General features: G+C 42.9%; 1 pseudogene; it reads left to right on the plus strand.

Moving 5' to 3' along the window:
- The first annotated feature begins 16,561 nt into the window (after nucleotides 1–16,561).
- On the plus strand, nucleotides 16,562–16,714 carry LOC138095632 (U1 spliceosomal RNA; annotated as a pseudogene).
- The last annotated feature ends 761 nt before the right edge of the window (nucleotides 16,715–17,475 follow it).

Genomic DNA, 17,475 nt, shown 5'->3' on the forward strand with positions numbered 1-17,475 from the left:
GCAGGGTGGGGAAGTTGGACAGTTCCTGAGCAGAGAAAAGAGAAGGAGCAAGGAATGGAGGGACTGTTAGAGGGGGAAAAAAAAAGGCTGAAATTAGGGGAAACAGTGCTGGGAAGTGAGGAAGGTGTTAGGAGAAAGAAAATAGCAAGAGCCAGAAAAGAATGCTGCCTTAGGATGTGCTCAAGTGGGAAGAGTCCACAGATGCTTGTGATTCTGAAAAAAAAAAAAAAAAAAAAAAAGGATCCTGGGAAGGTTTCAGGAGTCAGGCTCAGCTCTCTGCCTTTGACTGCAAGATACCTCTTGAAAGCTTGTATTTTTAAATAATATCTATTAAAAATTTACTGTAGGAAAAAAACCCACTGTCTGTACCCTCACCACCCAGGATAATTATGAACATTCAGATATGTTCCTTCCAAGTAGTTTCTTTTGCTATGCTCACATTTCATACTCTGTCCATATATAATACTCTGTTTACAGATTTTTCTTTGGCTTTGTGTCCTGGTCTTGAATTTTGTATTAAATCATGAGCCTTTCCCCTTCCTGGGCCCTATTCACTAAAATATAATTTTAATGACAGCTTGAGATCCCTGGTTGGGTGTGTCATAATTTAATAACCTTTCCAGATATTTAGATGGCTTCCCATTTTTCATGATTATAAAAACACTGAGGGAAACGTCTCATTTGATATATGAATCGTATGCCACACGGATGATTGTTTTTTGGTGTCGATCCCTAAAAATGGAATGCCTGCATTGAGAGGTATGAATAGTTTAAATCTCTCAGTGCTGTTTTTCGAGGGTTTTAGGTGTCAGTTTCCCCCTCTGCCCTTCTGACAAGGCTGATGTGAGAAGGAACCTGTGAGTTCCGGGGTAAGGACACAACCTGCGTTAGCTGCTAAAGCAACACTGCCTACTTACATTGTTTCCATGCTCGGAGAAGGCCCTCTTGCTAATGAAAATCGGGAAAACTTTTCTCCCCCTTTTTTTCAAGAAAGTGTATTCTATCTTAGAAACTGGCGGCCTAAGACGCCATTTAAAAAGAGTTTTCATTTGCTTTGGGACATAAAATCGAAACACGTTTTTGAGAAACTGCTGTAAATTTCGTGAAGCTACAATGTTTTCCTTAGAAGTCAGGGACATATGGTTAGTCTTCCAGTGTTACTAGTAACAAAGTCTTGAAAATATTAACTATTTCATTCTTCCGAGGAGAGAGTAAAATTATCCTTTATTTTCTTCTCTGCCTCCCACACTTTGGTTTTAACAAAAAACGAGACATTCCTATTATAAGTAATTACAGCCCTTCTGTTCCAGTCTTTCAGCGCCATAAAATTAGCTATTGTACTAAATAATTAGCACATGCCATTCAGAATATCCGAAAAATTATACGCAACACCAAGCAGGCACTACACACTGACACTTGGCCACATTCTCTCGCAAACCGCTCAATGAAAATTAGGTATTGGCAACAGGTGCCTTGAAAACAATTTATTAATTGTAAAAAAAAAAAAAAAATGTAAGTATTTGAATGACGGCATGTAAAAGCATTTTCAAGTTTGGAATTGTCTGAACTCTGACTTCTTAAATACAGTCTTGGCTGTTGGCATGCTAATTGCACCCCTGAAGAGCATCCCACCGGCTGATTGAAAGCTCACGCACAACCAGTAGAGCCTCCCGCCGGCCTAGGAGGTGGACGAATGAGGATCGGGACCCCTGGAAGGTTGCTCACCTGAGACAGAGAGGCTGCCCAGGGTTAGAGTTCTGCTTTGCTCCTTCAATCACTGAGGATTGCATTTACATTAAATTTTTAAGGCTCACTAAAATAAAACGTGGCTGTTTTGAAAGGTGTTGTGGCTTTGCAGTTGATGAGGACCTAAATGATTTTACAAATGTGAGAGGGAGAATCAGACTTGTATTTTGTTAAGTAATGATGATCGCCAGGTCCTCTGAGTTGGGAAGCCTGGTTAATGTGTTTTGGAAATCTCATATTATAATTTTGACTATTTGGAATAATTGGGGAAGAGTCTGACTTCTGAAATGCTTTTTAATTTTATTTATTTATTTGGCCATGTCATGTGGCTTGTGGAATCTTAGCCCCAGACCAGAATCTAACCCAGGCCCTTGGCAGTGAGAGTGGGGGTCCTAACCACTGGACCAACCGGGGAATGTCTGCTGAAACGTTTGCTGAAAGGCAGGTTACTTTATTTCAGTGCACAGTTAGAAAAGGACACTAAACTGACGTTCAGGCTTAGTATAGGTATGATAACAATTATTAGTATATAGTTCAGTTCAGTTCAGTTCAGCCGCTCAGTCATGTCCAACTCTTTGCGACCCCATGAATCGCAGCACGCCAGGCCTCCCTGTCCATCACCAACTTCTGGAGTCTACCCAAACCCATGTCCATCGAGTCGGTGATGCCATCTAGCCATCTCATCCTCTGTCATCCCCTTCTCCTCCTGCCCCCAATCCCTCCCAGCATCAGGGTCTTTTCCAATGGGTCAGCTCTTCGCATGAGGTGGCCAAAGTACTGGAGTTTCAGCTTTAGCATCAGTCCTTCCAAAAAACACCCAGGACTGATCTCCTTCAGAATGGACTGGTTGGATCTCCTTGCAGTCCAAGGGACTCTCAAGAGTCTTCTCCAACACCACAGTTCAAAAGCATCAATTCTTCGGCGCTCAGCTTTCTTCACAGTCCAACTCTCACATCCATACATGACCACTGGAAAAACCATAGCCTTGACTAGATGGACCTTTGTTGGCAAAGTAATATCTCTGCTTTTGAATATACTATCTAGGTTGGTCATAACTTTTCTTCCAAGGAGTAAGTGTCTTTTAATTTCATGGCTGCAATCACCGTCTGCAGTGATTTTGGAGCCCAGAAAAATGAAGTCTGACACTGTTTCCATTGTTTCTCCATGTATTTCCCATGAAGTGATGGGACCAGATGCCATGATCTTTGTTTTCTGAATGTTGAGCTTTAAGCCAACTTTTTTGCTCTCCTCTTTCACTTTCATTAAGAGGCTCTTTAGTTCCTCTTCACTTTCTGCCATAAAGGTGGTGTCATCTGCATATCTGAGATTATTGATATTTCTCCTGGCAATCTTGATTACAGCATGTGCTTCTCAAAGCCCAGCATTAGTAGATAGTGATATGTTTAAAATAGACATAAGGGTACAGAAGAAGCATATTAAGTACTACCCTCAACCCCTGAAAATGAGCAGATATGCAATGTTCTATCAGACAAAATAGACGCACTGGAGTTAAAAGATGGTCATTTCCTATGAATAAAACAAGTCTCAAGAATGATATAATAATTTTAGGTTTAACAGTTCTAGATATAAAATCTAATATGTATGTAGAACTTAAAAGACAATTTCTTTGAACACTATAAGAAGAAATCGACAAATCCACACACATCCCCCCAAATACTCACGCTTGAGTCACTGATTAAACAGGAAAGCAGTAGATGTAAACAACTGACAAGTGAGGTCCAAGGGATGTATTCAGAATGCAGCACGACTATGTACCCAAGCTGAAGAATGCACCTTGTTTTGGAGCATACATGGAGAAGGTTTGAAATTGGTCTCGTGTGCACCACTGATTCTCAAATGTGGCTTCATGTTGGAATCACCAGGGTGTTTCATTATAAAAGCAAACAACATCTGGCATTGTGATGCAGTTGGAATGGTGTATGTCCCGGGAACCAGGACTAAAATCTACCAAGGTGGTTGTAATATTCAGTCCAGGTTGTGAACCACTGCTGCTGCTGCTGAGTCACTTCAGTCGTGTCTGACTCTGTGCGACCCCATAGACGGCAGCCCACCAGGCTCCCCCATTCCTGGGATTCTCCAGGCAAGAACACTGGAGTGGGTTGCCATTTCCTTCTCCATTACGTGAAAGTGAAAAGTGAAAGGGAAGTCACTCAGTCGTGTCTGATCCTCAGTGACCCTTGGACTGCAGCCTTCCAGGCTCCTCCATCCATGGGATTTTCCAGGCAAGGGTACTGGAGTAGGGTGCCATTGCCTTCTCCGTGTGAACCACTGCTCTAGCTTAAAGTAGCCCCAACTGATTTCGAAGCACAGAATAAGATAGGCCACCATCTCTGACCAGATTGCAATTAACTAAGAAATCGGGATCATGAAAAATATAACTGGAAAAAGTCATGCATTTGACATTTTAAAATTACACGTTTGCACAATATATGGGACAAAAAGTAAATAAAAAGAAAATGATTAACTGTCTAGAGCTGTTTGATGACAAATGTCTGTAAATCATGGTGTGTGGAATGAAGCTGCATCAGTAAAAAAGAGAGAAATCTACTTAGATTAGAAAAATAAGAGACAAAATTAATGAGAAATTAAATTTAGGAACAGAGATAAAGAATAGCAGATTAAATCCAAGGAAACTAGCAGGCAAAGTGGGAGTTTCAGAAGTCAATAGAATAGAAAATAAGCATACAGTTTGAGAGGACACACAAAGCCAAGAGTTGATTGTCTGAGAAGATTAATAAAATTGACAAAACTCTTTCAAAGTTAATTAAGAAAAATAGAGAAGGAAGACACAAACAAACGATTTTAGAAACAAAAAGATGATACAGAGATTAAATTGATGATACTATGAATAAAACATGGATGCCAATAAATTTGAAGTCCTCAATTAAATGAATAAAATACCAGGAAAAAATATAACTTATCATAACTGATTCAAGAGGAAGAAGTTCTATTAACCATTAAGGAAATTGAATCAGTGGTTAAAAATCTTTTCATAAGGAAAGCAATAGAACCAGATGATATGAAAGGGAAGTTCTATCAAATATTTAAGGAACCAATCATTTCAGTTTATATAAACTCTTAACAGAAAATGAAAAGGAGGGAAAAGTCCTCAACTCATTTTGTGAAACAGTCCTCACTTTGATGGCAAAACCAGATCAGGAACAACAAAAAGGTTAAAAAAAAAATTACAACTCAGCCCTACTCATGAACATAGATGCAAAAATACTTAACAAAATGTATTGGTACAACAAACCCAGGAACATATCAAACATGTAACACATTGCGAAGAAGTTGGATTTATTCTAGGAATGCAAGATTGATCTTTCAGTGGAAAAAAAAAATTAGTCCATGGAATTCACCACATTAATCAAATGAAAGAGAAAACCTATATGATAATTACAATACATGCAGGTAATATCTTGAATAAAAATCCACACCTCTTTGTAAGAAATAAAAACTATTCTAATTAAATTGGAATCGAAGAGAGCTTTCTTCATGTAACACAGGACATCTGAAAACTTCCACAGAAAATATCATATTTAATGGCTAAATACTGAAAGCAATATCTTTAAGTCAGGAACAAGACAGCAAGGAGGATATAGTCATCAAAGCAGTCAACTTTGTGTTGAAAGTGTTGCCAATAAGAAGGAAAAGAAATGAAGTATAAACATCAAAAATAAAATTCTGATTACTTAAAGGTGGCATAATAGTCTATATTTAAAAAAACACCCAGATCCACAAATAAATTGTGAGAATTAATTAGAAAGTGACACTGATAGATCTCCAATTCAAAATGCAAGAGTCCGTTGTATTTCCTTAAATCAAAAAAAGGTCTTAGGAAATGTAGGTGAGATACATTTACAGCAAGTAGTTTATAAAAGTTCAAAACAATCAGTTTGATCACACATGAATAAGCCCTGTATTGAGGAAATTATAAAATTTTACTGAAAGAAATTAAAGTTACCCAATTAAAGACATATTCTTAAAAAGAAAGACTGAATACTGTTCTCCAAGTTGATGTATAGATTTGATGAATTTCCAACCTAAGTGCCAAGGGGATTTTTTTTAAAGACAGCAAACTGATTCTAAAACGTATCTGGAAGGGTCAAGAAGAGTCAACCCACTTTGGAAGAAGAAAATTAAATGGGGAAGCTTGATCTTAAAGCTTAAAGTAGAAAGCTTGATCTTTCTACTTTTCTTAAAGTAGAAAAACTTACTTTAAGTTATCAATGACCCAACCAGTTACTGGTGCAGAAATAGAAAAACAGACCACTAGGATAGAATAGAGAGCCTGGACATTAACTCACACATATGTGGGAACTTGACTTACGATAAAGCAGGTATGAGAAACACTGTGGAAACGATTGAATTTGGTAATTTGGGACAACTCACACACACACACACACACACACACACACACACACATATATGGAAAAATACTACTTTTACTTCTCTGTTTCATACCACACACAAAAATTCAGTTCCAAGAGGTTTTAGGATGTAAGTGGCAAAAATAAATCATGGGAGAATATCTTCATGACCTTCGGGGAAGTTTTCTTAAACAAGATACAAAACACAAGGGAAAAGGTAAAAAGCACCGGACAGAAACGTAGGGGATAACATGAATATGCGTACATGTATGCTCAGTTGCTAGTCATGTCCGACTCCTTGGGACCCCATGGACTGTACCCTGCCTGGCTCCTCTGTGCGTGGGATTCTCTAGGCAAGAATACTAGAGTGGGTATCCACTTCCTTCTCTAGGGATTTTCCCAACCCAGGGATGGATCACAGATCTCCTGCATTGCAGGCAGATTCTTCACTGACTGAGCCAGGAGGTAAGCCCCTGTTTTACTGTATATATAACATTTCATGTTGCTTATTCTGAATGGGCAAGGCTCCAGGCAGAGCCTGAGAATGGGAAAAAATGAGAAGATAAAGACCCAACCCTATCAGTCCTCCAGGTTCATGACCACATTCGTAGCCAAATCAAGAAAATCTTTCCAAATGCAAATCTGAGCTAAGCCCTCCTGTCCTTTAATCCCTGACTTCTCACGACACTTTGGAGTTGTTACCAAACCCTCAGGGCCAGCGTGGTCCTGTGGCTGCAACCCTCCAGCCCTGCCATCCCTCTGGAGATGGGGGGATGCAACTTTCCTTCAATTGTCTGAATGTGCTGCGAAGTCTTAGCCTTTGCTCTGTGTAGAGCGAAGGAGTCGTTTCTTTGCAAAATGATGGTCAAGTTCACTAGGGTTAATTATAGAACTAAAATGTTACATAGATATATGCTCTCCAGCAGTGTCTGGCACATAATAAGAACTTAATAAAAATTTTAGCCTTTATTGAAAGAGCTTTTATGGTTCTGCTATGAGCCTGCCTGCCATTTCTCCGTTTGCTGTTCGTTTTCAATGTAGACTCCTTTCCTTCTGAGATAGAGAATTCCATGGGGAGAAACGGCCTCCTGATGTTGATGCCAAATGAACCACTTTGGAGGCCGCATCCCTTGCTCCCAGTTGGATATCTGGTATTATATACATCATGGCATGCGTGCGTGTGTGCTCGGCCACAGCAGTCGTGTGACCCTGTGGACCACAGCCCACCAGGCTCCTTTGTCCATGGGATACTTCAGGCAAGAATACTGGAGTCGGTTGCCAGGCCCTTCTTCAGGGGATCTTCCCAACCCAGGGATCGAACCCATATCTCTTATGTCTCCTGCATTGGCAGGCAGGTTCTTTACCCCTAGCGCCACCTGGGAAGCCATATACCTCATTAGTCTCTTCTCAAGGTGTCAGAGCTGAGTTTCAGTTTGGAACCACCAGCTTCATCTTGGCTTCCTGATTTGGACCCAGTCAATCAGATTTTTAAAAGCTGAATTTGTTGATATTTTCATTTAAATTTAAGGAATTTTTATTTTCGATCGGGGTATCGTTGATTGACGATATTGTACTAGTTTTCAGGTATACAAGTAAAGTGACTCAGTTATAACACAGACATATCTATTCTATTTCAGGTTCCTTTTCCATATGGGTTATTACAGAATATTGAGCAGAGTTTCTTGTGCTATACAGTAGGTCCTTGTTGATTATCTGTTCTATATATAGTAGTGTGTATGTTGATATTTTTTAGGACTAGATTTCACAGCATCAGTTGACTTTCTGGCAACTGCAAAGGCCACAAGGCCAGGTAGCAGTGGTCCTGTTGGGATGAGCATGCCTCCTCCAGTGAGAGTTTTTGTTAGACTCAGAAGCTTACCCACCTGGCCCTGGCAGGCCCTTGAATTTGAGACCCCTAATCCACGCTCTCTGTTAGGTCTTCAGTCCTTGAAAGAAAGCTGTCACATGCCCCATCTCTTGTCTTTCCTGGTGTAAACTTCCCCATCTTCTCATCACCTGTTCTTTCTTCCCTGCTACACTGGCAACCAGCCACAGACATTTTTCCTTTCCATGGATTTTATAGAGAAGCGTCTTGGGGAGGTAGGAATAACAAAAACATTAACTATAAGGAGATAGCTTGTGCAATTGGGCAAACTTTTCTGAGTTCTGCCAAAGTTAGCAGTTTGGTGTTGTTTCAGGGAGAGATATCACCTGTGCTTCAAGACAGAGGACCGTTAGGGCCTCACTGCCAGGCTGTCTCATGTCTCTAAATTGTCACATCTTGTGGGGGAGCCTCTGCAGGAAGCCTGCTGAAGAGGACCCCACTGTGGTCACCCCAAGGTCAGGCTAGTCCCCCTCATTGCCAGGAGAAACATTTCCAAGGTGTTCTTGTGCTGATCCAGGACTCCTGGCTGGATGTGGAATGGGGGTGGCAGCAGGCAGGCTTCAAGGGCACCCCTTGACTTTAAAATGATGCAGGTTTCCTCAGGGTCAGGGATTCCGACAGAACTCGCAGGTTCCAGCAGCTTTGGCTACAGAGGGAAAGAGTATCCATCCAATGCGTGTCACTCTGGATTTGACTGTCAACTCTTCTAGTCGGAAAAGTGCTCGGGGTGGTTTTGTCGAACGTGTGATGAGACAAGAAGTGGCATGATTGACTTTGATCGTCCTTGCCGGGGAGTTTGCAGGCACAGAAATTCAAATGATGGCGAAAAGTTCATTTTCAGGAATTAATTCTTTTTTCTCTCCAGCTTTTGCCAAAGGAGCACTGGCATCATCTGGTTGCAGCCCCTTAGGCGATGCTAGACCGGTGAGGATTCAGAGTGTGCTATCGATACTTCCAGAAATTTTTTTTTTTTCTTCCAGAAATTTTTGACATGAAAATCAGAGCTGCCAGGGTCTGTTTTTTTTTTTTTTTTCACATTCCAGTGTCAGAGGCTGTCTGTTTAAGAAGGTATTCGGCTGCTGCGAGATCGACCAGCGACCCTGCCCTTATGAAAAGTTCTGGGGAGCAATGTTGGTGTCTGCAAAGCCCCTTTGCACACCTTTCAGGATTTTCTGAATAAATCCATGCAAGGTGGCTCCTTCCGGGGTCACGCAGTGACAGCTGTGAGCCGAGCTGTGTAATGTTCAGAACCTAGGAGTTGTCAGAAGTAAAAACATCTTTCAGTTCTACTGAAGTTAATAAGTCAACTTAAATCAGCCACATATGTGGAAACAGAAGATTTTCAAAGCAGCGCCTTCATTATAAAAAATGTGTTAAAATTAGTAACTATTTTATATCTTGCCTATTTTCCCCATCCAACCTAGTTTTTTTTTTTTTAATCCAAATATAGATTTTTGCAGTATTAAGGTAGAGATGCACAGAGTCAGTGAGAGATGAAATTGGGGTTGAATTCCTTACCCTTAGGTAAGAAGTGCCCCCCAGATAACTTTGACAACTGTGTTTTGGGGAGTGTGGCCCCCTGAAGTGGTAGCTCTCTCCCTCTCCACCTGAATAGTCTCAAAAAAGGTTTTCTTGCCCCTCATTTCTTGTCCTGGGGGCTTTCTGATTTTCATTACTTCAGCCTAGAGTCTTTGGGGAGCCGCTTTCTGATACCTTCTCTGAACTTGGGTTTTTGTGCTGGGATCGGCGTCAGCTCCTTATGACATTTGTAGAAGGATTAGCGAATATCATTCTTTATTGCCTCATGAAGTCACCTGCTTGAACTTTTTCTGAGCTGTAATGTAATTTCATGGAAACTGACGGCCTTTTTGAGACATGGACTCAAAAACCACACTTGGGACCTGAGCTCTCAAGGCATTTTGTAGTCAGTGTTGGCACAGCTAGCTGCATTTTCCTTGGAAATAGCACGACTATATGCTTTTGGAGAACTGCCCCCACCCACGGTCGGAGGTCTTGTTGGACTGTCTCGTGCCCCTCCTTCCATGTATGAGTTTGTGAACCAAGGTGAGCCAATCAGATATTTACTCTCTCTCTCTGTCTCCCTCTCTCAACTTTGAGTTTGGGTCTCGGTGAGCCAGGATGGGGGCAGAAGTGGCTGGAGTAGCTTCCTCCAAACTACAAGGTCATGTAGCTCCTGCTGTAGGGTCCTCAGACTCACTCTGCTCCTGTCTTCTCTGAGTCTGTTCCTTCCACTGCGACAGCCACACCAGGTCCTTCTTCTTCCTTGTGCCGGGGGCAGGGGGGGTGTTGGGCCAAAGTGAGCCAGAGTCAAGGTCATAACTGATTTTGTGCTCACTGTGGCCCTGGCACCAGGCTGGCGGCTCTGAAATCTTTCTCCCATTTGAGCTTCACCAGATCTTCCCTGGTGGCTCAGATGGTAAAGAATCCACCTGCAATGTGGGAGACCTGGGTTCGATCCCTGGGTTGGGAAGATCCCCTGCAGAAGGGCATGGCAACCCACTCCAGTATTCCTTCCTTGGAGAATCCCCATGGACAGAGGAACCTGGCAGGCTGAAGTCCCTGGGGTCGCAGAGTCAGACAGGACTGAGCGACTAAGCACATTTGATCTTCAACACCATCCAGTGAGGAGGGCAAATTGTGTGGTGGATAGAACGGGCTCATCTAGCTGTAAGGAGATGCTGGAGACAAGGGTTCCATCCTCGGGTCAGGAGGAGACAACCCACTCTAGCACTTTTGCTGGAAAAATCCCGTGGACAGAGGAGCCTGGCAGGCTACAGTCCATGGTGTCACAAAGAGTCAGATACCACTGAGTGAGCACACACACACACACACACACACACACACACACATCTCATCCTGTAATCTTAGGACAAGGCATTTTGGCACTGATGCATGTTCTGTCCAGCTGTATTAGCATACCTGGACCTGATTCGAATTTTAAAAAGTCTGTTTACACAAATGAACTTATCCATGAAACAGAAACAGATTCAGAGACATAAAGAACAGAGCTGTGGTTGCCGAGAGGGAGGAGGGTGGGGGAGGATGAGATTAGCAGATGCAAACTCTTACATACAGGATGGTCAAACAACAAGATCCTGCTATACAGCACAGCGGATAGAGTCAGCATCCTGTGATAAGCCATAATGGAAAAAATATGGAAAAGGTAGATCTGATACGCATAGACTGACATATATGTACAACTGAATCATTTTGCTGTACCCTAGGAACTGACACAACGTTATGAAATATGTGTACTTCAATAAACTTCCCTGGTGGCTCATACGGTAAAGAATCTGCCTGCAATGCAGGAGACCTGGGTTCGATCCCTGAATCAGGAAGATTCCCTGGACAAGGGAATGGCTAACCACTCCAGTATTCTTGCATGGATAATTCCATGGACAGAGGAGCCTGGTGGGCTACAATCCATGGGGTCTCAAAGAGTCAGACACGGCTGAGTGCCTTGAATAAAATAAAGAAAAAATTGTACAATGACGGTGAGCCTTCCATTTGCTTCTTCCATTTTAACCTAAATAGATCTATCTAAAGGCACTTTTTTGTTGTTGTTGTTTTTGGGAAACATACACTGATACGTAATATGTTACCAAGAACTGCTTTCTAAAGAAATAAAAGGAAGTCATTTATAGGTTAAAGCTGACCAGACCCAACACCTTCCTAAACCTCTCGCCCAGGCAATCTTGAAGCACTGGCATTGCGTTGAACCCCAGGTTTGCTGTGAACATGCTTCTGTCTCATGAAAATGACCCTATCTTATAGGATGCCCTGTGGTTTGGAATTAATCACTGAGCTGCACCAGCATGTTTAAGAGCTGGTGTTTCCTGCCCTTCAAGATTCCCAGTCTCTCCTACCTGGAAAGTAACCCCAGACCCCTCTCCCAACTCCAGGTCCCCTTCAGCTGCAGCCTTACTTTTATCCTCATTTTTACAGCCAAAGCCCTAGAAAGCACTGTCAGCACTGTATTTTTCCATTGACTCTGTTGCCATCTGGCTTCCTCTGGTCCTCTTTCTTTCAAGTCACCGCTTTCTAGTGGTCATGTCTGGAATGAGAAATTCAGAGGAGGGGGCCGACTAAGTGGCAGTTTTATCCCCAGCCCCCAGATAGCACCGGTGACAGCCTTTGTTAGTCCGTGATAGATTCCCCTTTGGAATCCCCCCTTTATGAGATGGATCTTATTTTTTGGCTGTGATAGGTCTCTGTTGCTACGTGCACGCTTCCTCTAGTTGAGGCCAGCGGGGGCTGCTCCCCATTGCTGTGCATGGACTTCGCATTGCGGGGGCTTCCCCGTTGTTTTGAAGAACCAGTTCTAGGTGCTCAGGCTCAGTAACTGTGGCACACAGGCGTAGTCGCCCCGCGGCACGTGGGATCTTCCAGGACCAGAGATTGAGCCCTTGTCCCCTGCATTGCAAGGCGGATTCTTAACCACTGGACCATCAGGGAAGCCCCTGAAATCTCTCTTGAGATGGCCTCCATCAAGTGATCAGAGTAGTACAGGGATGATGCCTGTTACCATCCTTGGTTCATCCAGTCTGTGCATTGGGAGGGCACAGACCAGCCTTCTATAGAGAAGAAAGCAGAGGGGTCATGCCCCAGGTGAAGAGATCCCAGAGAGAGGTGGGCTCAAGGCTGGCCTTGCTGCTTCCTGGAAAATGGGCTTGAGCAGGTCTGCGCTGGGTCTCAGTTTTCCTTAGAAGGGGATAAAGAACACCTCCTTTATCAGACATCACCATAGGGCCAGGCTTTCAGTTTGAACTTCACTAAGTGTTTAACTCTCTTTATCTGCAAATGAAGTGGAGTCAAAAAGCAGTTGTCACTAAGCAGCTGGTTCGCAGAGGCCCTTGCAGGGCTTGTCCTGGCTTTTTTCTCTTCTGTTCATGGAACCAGGTGGCTCTATGAGGCCCTGCCAGGCTGACCTAGGCCAGTCCGCCACACCGAGCATGGGCTTGAAAGCCGGATGCCAGCTTATTCACTTCCAGTCATGATTCTAATTATCCAGTAAAATTTATTTGTGCATTTACTGTGTGAGGTGTCCTCTCTTCGCCAGACACCAAATCTCTGTCTACAACTGGGGATACACTTGGCCAGGAAACACAATGTCCCCGGTGCTCTGTACAAGGCATTCTGTTCAGGCACTCACCTCGACTCAGGAATTCAGATCAGATGGTAGAAATGAGCTTCCAGGGGACTTCCCCATCTCACCATCGGCTGAGCCCCCAAAGGGTCTATGGCTCCTTTCCAGCTCTTTCTGCCTTGAAAATGTTATGAGTCACAATACAAATAATTCCTCTCCAGCCTCACCTTCAAGAAAACCTTACATTTGAGAAAAACAAGTATCATGTGATATCCCTTGTATGTGGAATCTGAAAAACAGTACCAATAAGCAGAACCGAAACAGACTCACAGACACAGAAAACTCATGGTTACCAAAGGGGAAGTGGGGAAGGGGTAAATGGGAGTAGAAATTAACAGATGCACTTTACAATATATGGCATAGGTGAACAGCAAGAATTACTCTATAGAACAGGGAACAGGATTTAATGTGTCATAATTACCTGTAATGGAATAGAACAAAAATATACAGCTATATACATGTATGTTGTGTTCAGTTGCTAAGTCTGTCCCACTGCTTGTGACCCTGTGGACTGCAACGTGCCAGGCGCCTCTGTCCTCCAGTGTTTCCTGGAGTTTGCCCAAATTCATGTCCATTGAGTCAGTGAAGCTATCTAACCATCTCTTCCTCTCAGTCTTTCCCAGCAGCAAGGTCCCTTCCAGTGAGTAGGCTGTTTGCATCAGGTGGCCAAATGTTGACGCTTCAGCATCAGTCCTTCCAATGAACATTCAAGATTGATTTCCTTTAGGATTGAGTGGTAGAGTTGATTTCAAGTTCTCAAAGCTTTCCTTATTTAATATCACACAAACTTATCTACCACTCTGAGTCTTATTTTTCAAATGAAAAAACAACCATTCTAACCTTGTCACAATGATTAAGACTCGTAAAAAACTAAGTGTTTGGCACAGAATAGGTGCCCAGTAAATGGGAACTGTGAATAACAAAATTAGAAATACCCATTTGAAAATAAATAGGACTAACTTTAAAAGTATTATTAATATCATCATTATTGTTATCAATAACAATATCAATAACCACAGTTGTTATCAATCCCCTGGTACATAGTAATCTCCAGAGATACATCTTGTCTCCTTTCTTCCTCTGTGGTCCTTGCTCCCAGTGGGGCCATCATCCCCGCATCACATGGCCCTGAGTCCCCACCCCGCGCCACTTCCCTGTGTCCCTGTAGTCCTGGGAGTAGAGGGCATCTGCTAAACTCTGGCTACCTTGCTTCCTCTGTTTAGTTCCTCGGCTTCTTCTCTCATCTGTGACACCAACTCACTGTAATGCCTCCCCTCTGCTTGGAGTATCCAGCTTGCTCTCTACAAATGGCACTGGGGCTCTGTTGCCAAGGATGAGCAGGGGTGAGGCCGAGGATTTGGGTGAGAACAGTCATTTTTCTCCCTCTGTCTTCTCTCCTTCCCTCTCTTTCTTTTCATTTTTGTTTTCTCTTTTATAAAGATGATCACATGAGAGATCCTCCAAATCTTGCTGTTTCACAGTAAGTTCACATGAGTCTAATTCATGCCATTCTGATTCATTTAAAAATAACTGCAAGCTGACTTCCCTGGTGGTACAGTCGATAGGAATCCCCCTGCCAATGCAGGGGACATGGGTTCCATCCCTGGTCTGGGAAGACTCCACATGCGACGGGGCAACTAAGCCCAGGAGTCACAGCTACTGAGCCCTTCACACCTAGAGCCTGGGCTTCAACACAAGAGAAGCCCCTGCTTGCTGCAAGGAGAGAAAGCCCGCACTCAGCAAGGGAGAGTCAGTGCAACCCAAATACATACATACATACATAAAGCTGTAGGCACTCTATACAATAGCCAAGACATGGAAGCAACTTAAATGTCCATTGACAAAGGAGTGGATAAAGAAGACGTGGTACACATATATTCTCAGCTATTAAAAAGAATGAAATAATACCATTTGTAGCAACAAGGATGGGCTTCAGTTCAGTTCAGTCGCTCAGTCGTGTCCGACTCTTTGCGATCCCATGAATCCCAGCACGCCAGGCCTCCCTGTCCATCACCAACTCCCGGAGTTCACTCAGACTCACATCCATCGAGTCAGTGATGCCATCCAGCCATCTCATCCTCGGTCGTCCCCTTCTCCTCCTGCCCCCAATCCCTCCCAGCATCAGAGTCTTTTCCAGTGAGTCAACTCTTCGCATGAGGTGGCCAAAGTACTGGAGCTTCAGCTTTAGCATCATTCCTTGCAAAGAAATCCCAGGGCTGATCTCCTTCAGAATGGACCGGTTGGATCTCCTTGCAGTCCAAGGGACTCTCAAGAGTCTTCTCCAACACCACAGTTCAAAAGCATCAATTCTTTGGTGCTCAGCCTTCTTCACAGCCAAACTCTCGCATCCATACATGACCACAGGAAAAACCAGGGATTATCATATTAAGTGAAGTAAGTCAGAGAGAGACAGATCTTAAAGTATCACTTATATGTGAAATCTAAAATATGACACAGATGACCTGATCTATGAAACAGAAACAGACTCATGGACAAAGAGAACAGACTGTAGTGGCCGGGGGGTAAGGGTGGAGGAGGGATGGACTGGGAGTTTGGGAATAGCAGATACAAGCTATTCTATGTGGAAAGGATAAACAACAAGATCCAACACTATACGGCACAGGAAACTGTGTTCAGTATCCTACGATAAATATTCGGTTCAGTCGCTCGGTCATATCCAACTCTTTGTGACCCCCATGGACTGCAGCACCCCAGCCTTCCCAGTCCATCACCAACTCCTGGAACTTGCTCAAACTCATGTCCATCAAGTCAGTGGATGCCATCCAACCATCTCATTCTCTGTCTTCCCCTTCTCCTCCCGCCTTCAATCTTTCTCAGCATCAGGGTCTTTTCAAATGAGTCAATTCTTCATATCAGGTGGCCAAAGGTATTGGAGTTTTAGCTTCAGCATCAGTCCTTCCAATGAATATTCAAGACTGATTTCCTTTAGGATTGACCAGTTGGATCTCCTTGCAGTCCAAGGGACTCTCAAGAATCTTCTCTAACACCACAGTTCAAAAACATCAATTCTTTGGTGCTCAGCTTTCTTTATGGTCCAACTCTCATATCCATACATGACTACTGGAAAAACCATAGGTTTGACTAGACTGACCTTTGTTGGCAAAGTAATGACTCTGCTTTTTAATATGCTGTTTAGGTTGGTCATAGCTTTTCTTCCAAGGAGCAAGTGTCTTTTAATTTCATGGCTATAGTCACCATCTGCAGTGATTTTGGAGCCCCCCCAAAATAAAGCCTGTCACTATTTCCATTGTTTCCCCATCTATTTGCCATGAAGTGATGGGACCAGATGCCATGATCTTAGTTTTCTGAATGTTGAGTTTTAAACCAACTTTTTCACTCTCCTCTTTCACTTTCATCACCCAGCAGGGGAGTCACCACAAACTCAAAGGTGGTTTTCCCAAGGGAGGCCTATCCATTGCATCCAACCCTTGCAGTTTCCCCAAACGTGGGAATCTCGACTGCGTAATCTGTGGTAGCTGAGGACTGCACCTGTGCTCTCCCCTACGTTAAAAAATAGCTGCATGGTATTCTACACGGTGGACGTGCCGAGCATATCAGTTCATTCCACTGTTCATGGTTAGTCTGTAGTTTACAGTGTTTTGGTTTTTGCTACAACAAATAATTCTGCAGTAATCATGTGTTTATGTACATATATCCCTGTGGGTTCACTCTCATTGCCATAGAATGCATTTCCAAAGGTGGAATTTCTGGGTCAAAGAGTATGCGTATTTTCAATTTGTCAATTAAGAAATATTTTTAAATTAAGAAACATCAGCAGATTACTTTTCCCAAAGGTTGTATTATCTACCTTCCCTTTAGCAACTTATCTCCACTACTTATTCAGCACCAAAAGACCTCCGTGCTTTTATTTGGATAACTACGACCAGACTTGGCCCTAGAAATGGCTATTCAATGAATCAAGGATTTGGAGAGTGAAGAATAATAAAAGACATGCCCAAATTTGCTGATTGAGATAGGGTTTTTTTTAAAATTATCTATGGGTTTGTTCTTTTTTACCCCCTGCATTCTATTAAAAAGTCAACCTTTAAAAAAGGGCCTTCTCTCGACAGAAATTCTATCCTCTAATCTGGGAGGCCATGTAGGTGTCCTTGATATGTTTTATAATAAGGCACTTGAGAGGCTAATTGCTTTATATTTATAGCCTATAGAGGTGGTTCCCACTTCAAATGAGGAGTTTCCTTGGTAATATACTGACAACCACAGGTTCTGAGAGGCTAAACTGAGACTAATACAGGAAAATTCAA

This window comes from Capricornis sumatraensis, chromosome 19 (assembly GCF_032405125.1).
Source record: "Capricornis sumatraensis isolate serow.1 chromosome 19, serow.2, whole genome shotgun sequence".
Lineage (NCBI taxonomy): Eukaryota > Metazoa > Chordata > Mammalia > Artiodactyla > Bovidae > Capricornis > Capricornis sumatraensis.